Raw genomic sequence first — 9,138 nt, forward strand, 5'->3', positions numbered from 1 at the left:
AATCACCTACTTAACAAAGAAAATAACTCCTCAACCTAAAATTTTCCACATTTCCTACCACCTGTGCCTACCTCCATCTTTACCTGCTTTCTCTTAGGTTCAAAGTTAAAGGTATTGCTTCTATTCAAAGTTAATCCTCAGTATGTTCTTTTTACACTGTCCCTGCTATCTTTTTTCAAAATTCTGCTGCATGCTCTCTTGGACCTCTTTGCTCTCGCCTTCCCATTGCTCAGTTCAATTCAACAAGCCTTGGCGCAACTACCATGTACCAGATTATTATGTTAAACACAAAGGTGCAAATAAGAGCAAGAAAAAAATATAGACCTCAAGGAGCTCATAGTCCATGTAGGAAGAGCTAAAGGTAGACATTTTCAATTAATGAGGGGAATTCTATGATTATAATATGTAGGTTGTTAATCACCCTGGTAAGTGATGAAGAGTTTAAGAGAATGTTAAGTAAACAACATAATGTTTACAACGTGTATTGTGATTCCCAAAGATATCCAGTTCATATTCCCTGGAACCTGTGAATGTTACTTTACAATGTAAAAGAGACTCTACAGCCATGTTTAAAGTAAAGATTGTGATATAGAAAGAATAACCAGAATTATCTGGTAAGCCCTAAATGTAATCACAAGTGTTTTTTCTAAAAGGAAAGCAGAGGAATATTTGTCACACAGAAGGCAATGGCGCTACTATGCTGCTGGCTTTGAAGATGGAGGAAAGGACCTTGAACCAGGGAATGCAGCTTTAGAAGTTGGGAAAGACAAGGACATGGATTCTCTCCTAGCCCTGCCAGTACCTTGACTTTAGCTCAGTGAATCTGATTTTAGACATCTAGCCACCACAGCTCTAACGAAATAAATGTGTGTTTGTTTTAACCTAGCAAGTTTGTAATAATTTATTATGACACCCATAAAAACCTAGTACAACTGGTGTTATGAAAGATAGCTAAGAGTTAGCTAAAGATTTCAGATAAAAGGGGAAAGTAGGAACAGTGGCAGTAAGTATGAAGAGCTATGTTCAGGGAACTGCAGTCATGTTGGTACTACTAAAGAGAAGTCATCTTTGGAAGTGAGAGGTTAGGTCATGAATGAATGCCCCAGAAGATTCATAGAAACCCTGTATAAGATTTCCAAGGAGCAGCTGGTGAGTTTGAACCAATGACCTTGTGGTTCAAACCGGCCTTGCAATCTAGTGCTTTATCCTACAACACCACACCAGGACTACTTGTTGTTGGTAGCTGCCATCGAGTTGATGCTGACTTATAGCGATCCTATGCATAACAGAACGAAACATTGTCAATCTCACAATTGTTGCCACATTTGAGTCCATCAATGCTGCCGCTTTGCCAATCCATCTCATTGGAAGTCTTCCTCTTTCTCTCTGACCCTCCACCTTACCAAACATGATATCCTCCTCCAGCAACTCGTCCCTTCTGGAAATATGGCTGAACTATGACAGACAAAGTTTGGCTATCCTGGCCTCCAAGGAGCACTCTGGCTGCACTTCTTCCAAAACGGATCTATTGGTTCTTTTGGCAGCCCATGGCACTTTCAATATTCTTCTCCAACACCATAACTCAAAGGCATCAATTCTTCTATGGTCTTCCTCATTCATTCTCCAGCTTTTGCATGCATATGAGGTTACTGAAAATACCATTGCTTGGGTCAGGCGCACCTTAGTCCTCAAGCTGACATCTTTGCTCTTCAAGACTTGAAAAAGTTCTTGTGCAGCAGATTTGTCTAATCCAATAATACATCATTTGATTTCATGACTTCTGCTTCCATTAGTGTTGATAGTTGATCCAAGAAGAATGAAGTCCTTGACAACTTCAATCTTTTCTCCGTTGAGAAGAATGTTGTTTATTGGTCCAGTGGTGAAGATTTTTGTTTTCTTTACATTTAGGAGCTTATATATTTAACTTGTGTAGAGTGGGTGGTCATTTGAAGTAGAAAGGTGACTGTGTCAGATTCTTATTTTAGAAAATTCTGAGGCAGATTAGAGGATGGAGACAAATTAAGAGATTAAATCTGTACTTAAGAACAGAAAGGAGGGTACAGGGAACATATTTCAAATATATAGATCATTGTTAAGTACCATTAAGTTGGTTTCAACTCATAACGACCCTGTATAGGGTTTCTGAAAAGTGGCTACCTTGCAGTTCAAACTGACCTCGCAGTCAAGTGCTTAGCCTACAGCACCATAGAAGTGATTGGCGAAGGCTTCTAGTTTGGCTTATTGAGAAGTAATGTAGAATACAGGAGAAGAAGGTGATCAAATATCAAATTTGGGTTGCCTGGGCTAATTTCAAGATGTGATAAACATTCATATGAATATAAGACTCTGAGATCAGGGCTGCTGTTAGGATTTGGATGCCATGAAGACATTACTCCCATCCTTGTAAAACAGAAAAACATACAAAATATCATTACCCCCAGTCTGAACTTCCTCTTTATCTACTGTTCTGTTTCTCTCTCATTTTAACAGCTGAATATTTGAAGAAATAATGTCTTATTAGCTTGTGACCCATTAGTTTTATGCCTACTAAAATCTCGCTTCTAGTTGTATGACTCTACTGGCATAGTTACATGTTACCTATGCCTATAAAATTAAATGATCAGAGAACAAACAAGATGGCGGATTGGATGGAAGTGCAGTGAGGAGCTCCATCAGCAACAACACAGAATATTGGACCAAGCAGACTCAGGGGATGGTCCCAGAACTCTGAACCACGTATAAAGGAATATTTAGAAGGTTGGAAGGCTTACAGCTAGGGGAATTTGTAGCAGAAGCAAGAAATCCATTGCTTTCTAATTCAAGATGCTCAGCTGCTCCCAGAGCCGCCATCTTGGGAGAGACCAAGCAGGGGAAGGATCAGAGCAGCCATGGACACCTGACAGAACTGCAGAGATAAAGGTGTGAACATTCTTTTTTTCATATCTGAACATTGGTCACTCAATGTCTTTGCACCTCCATTCTGGTGACTAGAGGGGGTGCTGGAGCTAATGGTCACCCCACTCCCACCCCTGGATGGTTCTACTACGCATGCACACCGATCTCCTCAAAATTTAAAGAGACAGTTTCCACTTAACACCAAACGGCAGTGCAAAATGGACACAACTGTCCCTGAACTGTTTATCACTAGGAAAAAGGCCTGAATGGGGGTTGTGGAGCAGGACAGGCAGACTGAAAAGGAAATAGGCCAAAAATTAAATCTTGAGTTATGTCATCATGACCAACAGTGGCATCTTGAAATTTCTCAGGAATAAGAGTGAAAAGGGAAGCCCATCTTCTGATCACTTCTACCTGAAGGCAATCAGAAAGCATAAAAAATACAAAAATATACACCCATCTAAGTGGTAAGGCCACAGCTAACTCCTGAAATATGCCCAAAAAACAGAAACAGATGACCATATCAGCACATGTCCAGAAACAAGATAAAGTGACTGAGACAAATGAGCTGGATGTAGACATACCTCCATACTGGAAGGTAGGCAGGCTTTGGAAATGTTTGAGAAGGAATTCAGAAAAACGATTATAACATGTATTGAAACACTTCACAATGGAGTTGAGAAAAATAAGGAAAAAGTCAGGAAAGCACTACAATAACAAACAAATAAGATACATACAGCATTGGAAACAATTCAAAGCCTACAGAAAGAGGTCCAAATGATTCATAATAGAATATCAGAAATGGACAATACACTGAAAGTGCAAAGGAGTAACACTGAAGAGTTATAAGCCAGAACTAGTGAGCTAGAAGATAAATTTCTCAACACTACTAAGATAGAAGAGCAAACACAAAAAAGTATTACAAAAATCTGAAGAAGGCCTAAGATTTATGTTGGACAGTATGAAGAGGAATAACTTAAGAATTATAGGCATTCTGGAACAGGAAGAATCACACAAGTCCACAGACGAGATAGTTAAAAAGCTTCTGCAAGAAAATTTCCCTAACATCCTGAAAAGTGAAAAGATAAGCATTCAAGAAGCTCAACAAACCCCAAAAAGGATAGACCCTAAAAGAAAATTACCAAGACATATCATAATCAAGCTCTTCAAAATCAAAGATAAGGACAGAATCTTGAAAGAAGCTAAGGAAAAGAGAAGTGTAACATACAAAGGCAAGCAAATCAGATTAAGCTCAGATCTCTCAGCAGAAACCATGTAGTCAAGAAAGCAATGGGGAGACATATACAAAACCTTAAAAGAAAAAAATACTGCCAACCAAGAATCCTCTACCCAGCAAAGCTATCAATCAAATGCCACAGTGTAATCAAAACATTCCAGGATAAACAGAAGCTAAGGGATTATGCCAAAGCCAGCCCTGTGATGAAAAACATCCCAAAGGGAGTTCTGTAGACTGAAAACCAACAAGAACAGACAACAACCAGAGATTGACGTATGTGGCACTCAATTGTCTAGTGGAAGAGTCAAGAACAGAATAAAATTATAAGAACAGAAGATCTGGGAGATCAGTCTATAATCAAAACAATTACAGTGTGAAAGAAGGTAACACAGAGGAGCAGAGATCCAGGTGGTGAGAAGGTCAGGTAGATTACAGGATAAAATTAGACTGTCTTAAATGGAGGGAAAAGTTAATGGAATATAAGATAACCACAACGGTGGGGTTTTAGTTCAGGTGTTGGAGAGGGAAATACAAAAAGGGGGAGGAGATGGAAGAACAAGATAGATAGGGGAACACTGAGACAAATTTGCATGGCCTAGTGGGACAGAGGTAAATAGTGATGCATGCTCAACCTTGGAACAACAGGGCTCTGGGATACAGGGATCTAGGCATAGTTTGAAGAGGGGAAAGAATATTAAGATGCTTGACTGTCTTATGAATATTAGTTTCCCTTGCCTACTATTGTAAAATAGACACTTGAGTAGGATAGAAAGGAATGTTGGAAAACATGATTAGAGAAAACCTGTAAGCCCGTCTTCAGCCTATGACTGATTGAAATACCTAAAAGGGGTTCTAGAACTTGCCCTGTGAAATCCATCTCTTGTGGAGCCTTTGCAGAGTATAGGACTTTAGGTGGAATCCTGAATCCCATCCATAAACTTCTGAGGTGGGACATTCCCACTAGCAAAGGACAAGCAGACCAGCCTCGAACAGGTAGACAGAAGATACATCTTCCAAAAAGACCATCAGGAAAAACCCAAAACAAAAATGTCAGCATTACTGGCTACTACAAGAATAAGCAAGCTGTTCACCAGGAAGCCATCAAGGCAAACAATCAAGATCCTTCAGGACAAATTCCCCTCTAAGAGTGAAATTCAAAGGGAAAACATGAGTAGGCATGTAAGCTTGCTGGCAACCACACTGGTCTACTGGTGAGTGGAAGAGGGGGAAAGGCAGCAATGAAGAAAAGGGCTGAGTTCAACCACAGTCCATTGACTCCTGTTGACCTGGAGATGAGAGAGAGAAGGGGAAGGGCTGGTAGGTCCAAAGTGTGATGAGACCTGGAGACACCTGAGCCCATGGACAAGGACATAGCCACAGAGGGCTAGAGCTGAGAGTGAAGCATCCAGCTGATATGAGGTGAGGGGAGATGCACAAAAACACCCAAACTTGCAAACAGTACCCATTTGACCTAGCCTCAATGACTTGATAATCAGAACTTGACTAGAGGAAGATTTTATATATATATATAAAGATTTTATATATATATGGATAAAGGAAACAAGGGTAAATTACTACAATTTGATGAGCCTGACCTATACTCATGGAGGTAGTAACTTTAAATACCAATAAAGAGGGAAGGAGTCTTCACATCAAGTATCAATACTATCCCCTCTGTACACAAGGTAGATAGGGACGGGCAACTTAGACATTGGCTACCTAAAATGAGGGGGTGATAAAGGCACGAAGTGACTGGCTTACAAGGTTTCAAGAGGGAGTTTAGTTTAAGAGTATTGGGGGAAGAAGTGTCCCCACTGAATAGTTTTCATCTTGTCTAGATAGGCCTGGTGAAAAGAGATGGGGATAAGATTCATATGATTCAATACTGAATAATTGTTATCGTGACTAATTGTAACTGTCACAATTGTAAAGGTAGAAGTTTTGTAACAAAAACAGGGGAGTGATTAATCTTACAGTCCTGAAGCAGAGGACCCTAGAACCATCAAGGGAGAAGAGCACAAGCAGAATGTGGGGTCTTATCCAGAGAAGTAATGATGCCAGAGACGAGGAAGAGATGGAATCATCAAAAGGGGGAGCTAGATTCGTGGGAAGAGAGGGACTAAGAGCTGGTGGTCAGAAGGCAGACTTGCAGAATGTGCCCCTTTGGAGACGTAAATTATTATATATGCCTGAGTGGTGTTTTGTTTTTAAAGAGCTAAAGTGAATAGTGAGAAATACTATTAACGGATGGTACATGGAGGGTATCATAATCATTGTAATGAAACAAGATGTATGATTGGTTAAATGTAAAAGTGATGATCTGCCCTGTAAACTTTCCCTCAATACCCAATAAAAACCTTAAAAAGGGGGAGGGGGCATAGAGGTAAATACTGTTGACTGATGGTACATGGAGGGGATTGTAATCATTGCAATGAAGCAAAATATGATTTATGGAATGTAAAACTTATCATCTGTCCTGTAAACTTTAACTCAATTCACAATAAAAAAAAAAACTTCTTTAAAAATTATAAAAAAGAAAAATTAAATGGTCATTTTTTTCTCTAAATTTTTGCTAATTTGTTGTTGTTGAGGATATTCACAGCAAAACCAAAACTAATTCAACAGTTTCTATATTTTCAATTTACTGACATTGATGATATTCTTGTGCAACCATTCTGTCTCATAAAAACCCTGTATAGGGTTTCCGAGGAGTGGCTGGTGAGCTTGAACCACCAATGTTGTGGTTCAAACTGACCTTGCGGCCAAGTGCTTAGCTACACCAGAACTCCATAGATAGTTCTTAAAAGAGCATAATGCTCAAGACAGACATTTTGTACTAGTGAAGCTAAACTATTGTTTGGTTTTAATAATGATTCAGGGGATAGTTTTGGTTTAAGTTTTAAAGATTATCTCAAGGTAGTTGTTTCAGATACATCCACCTGCCATGGCTCCAGAAAGTTTGGAGTCCATGAGAATTTGGAATTTTGCATTTCCCTCTTTTGATTTGTATACATTAATACTTGATCAAAATGTTCAATAATGGTAGTCAGGCACCATTTATCCTGGTCTCATGGCAAATAATTGCTGTCCATGAAGGCTGACCTCATATTCCATATCCTCCTTGTATTCCCGACTCTCTTTTTTCCCTCTGTTTCCAGAACATAAAGACCATCTGTTGTGCCTTGGATGGCCTGCTTACAAACTTTGAAGACCCCAAGCACTTTTTAAGGGTTTTCCTTTTGAATCTTAAGAGTGTGGTGTAATGTCTTCTTAAAACATTCTTGTTTCTTTCCATGATTTTTAAAGCCTTCAATGAACCAAAATTCTTCAGCCTGCTGCAAAGATACTTCTATTTCTATTTTGACATCCCTGACCATTCAGTTTTGGACTCCTTTGCTGGCTTTTCCTCCTCCACTTTAATGTGAGAATTCCCTAGATTTCCATTATCAAACTAATTTTTTTTTTTTCCCTCAGCATACTCTTTTGCTAAATTATTATCCTTCTCAGTATCTTGAGCTTCTATGCAGACAACACCCAAAACCACATTTCTGGACCAGGTTATTATCCACATACCCATCTTCTTGTCCCACAGACACATCAAAGTCAATATGCCTAAAATTTAATTCTCTGTTTCACCTTCTAACTTCCTCCTGGTGGTACAGTGGCTAAGCACTTTGCTGCTAACTAAAAAGTCAGCCCAATTCAAGTCTTATGACTTGACATCTTCATTGTTGAAAGATTCCAAACTAGCTCCTTACCCCAAGACTCCTATTCTAATATATAAAGTACATTGTCACCACAGATCTAGCTTCCTGAAATGAGCCTTAATTCTCCTATTTGGAAAATGTAATAACCTCTCATAATTTTCAGAATTATGTTCAGTCTCTTTATTGTGCTAATTAAAACCTTCCGCACATTCAGAGTCCTGGTGTGGCACTATAGGATAAGCACTAAACTGCAAGGTCAGTTTGAACCTTAAGGTCCGCAGTTAAAATTCACCATCCACTCCTTGGAAACCCTGTACAGGATCTCTATGGGTTGGAACTGACCAGACAGCACTTAACAACAACACAGTCTTTTTTCTAAACATAGACTAAGTGTTCTTTTCAAAACAGAAGATACTAATCCTATTGCATTATATTAATTTTTAACCTCTTAACATAACTTTGGAGTCCTGGTGTGGTGCTGCAGGTTAATGTGCTGGACTGCAAAGTTGGTTTGACTGCAAGTTCGGCAGTTCAAGCTCACCAGCCACTCTCAGAAACCCTATACAGGGTCGCTATGGGTTGGAACCTACTCAATGGCACTTAACAACAGCCTAAATTTATTAACATAAAATGCGGTAATACGATCTCACAAAAATTGTTAAAGGGATAAAATATCCTGGTGTATATGAAAGTGTTAAGAATTCGTATTCTGTTTGTGACTTCACTGGTTCATTACTCTGTTGATATGAAAACAGTTCCTCATGACATCAGAGCAAAACTGTAGGAAAGTTTCCAACCCCTTGAATGTGGTCACACAAAACAAAAATCCCACCAAAGTTGTGTCAACAGAATAATAAAATAAATATTATTTTTAAAGAGTTGTTAGTTTTGCTATACAGTAGTTACATGGCTTTCAACAATTATTGCAGAGAAGGAAGACAATGTTATTAAATGTAAGAAATTAAGTTCTGAATTCCTTGAAGTCAAAACTGCATGTTTGTCATGCTGCAACATGACAAAACATAGCTATTTTACAACTCATTTTTCTTTCAACTTTTTGAAGCTTTTAAACTTAACTGGGTGTAAGATAAATAATTTTTTACATTTTCTGGGAATAGATGGTCTGACCCTTTTTAAAATAAAGGCAAATATCTGTCTTGGAGGAAGCACAACCATAATGCTCCTTAGAAGCTAGAATAGTGAGACTTTGTCTCTCATACTTTGGACATATTGTCAGGAAGAATCAATCCCTGAAGACCATGAGATAGATTAACACAGTGGCAGCAACAATGGGCTCCA

The sequence above is a fragment of the Chrysochloris asiatica genome, unplaced genomic scaffold (assembly GCF_000296735.1).
Source record: "Chrysochloris asiatica unplaced genomic scaffold, ChrAsi1.0 scaffold00027, whole genome shotgun sequence".
Lineage (NCBI taxonomy): Eukaryota > Metazoa > Chordata > Mammalia > Afrosoricida > Chrysochloridae > Chrysochloris > Chrysochloris asiatica.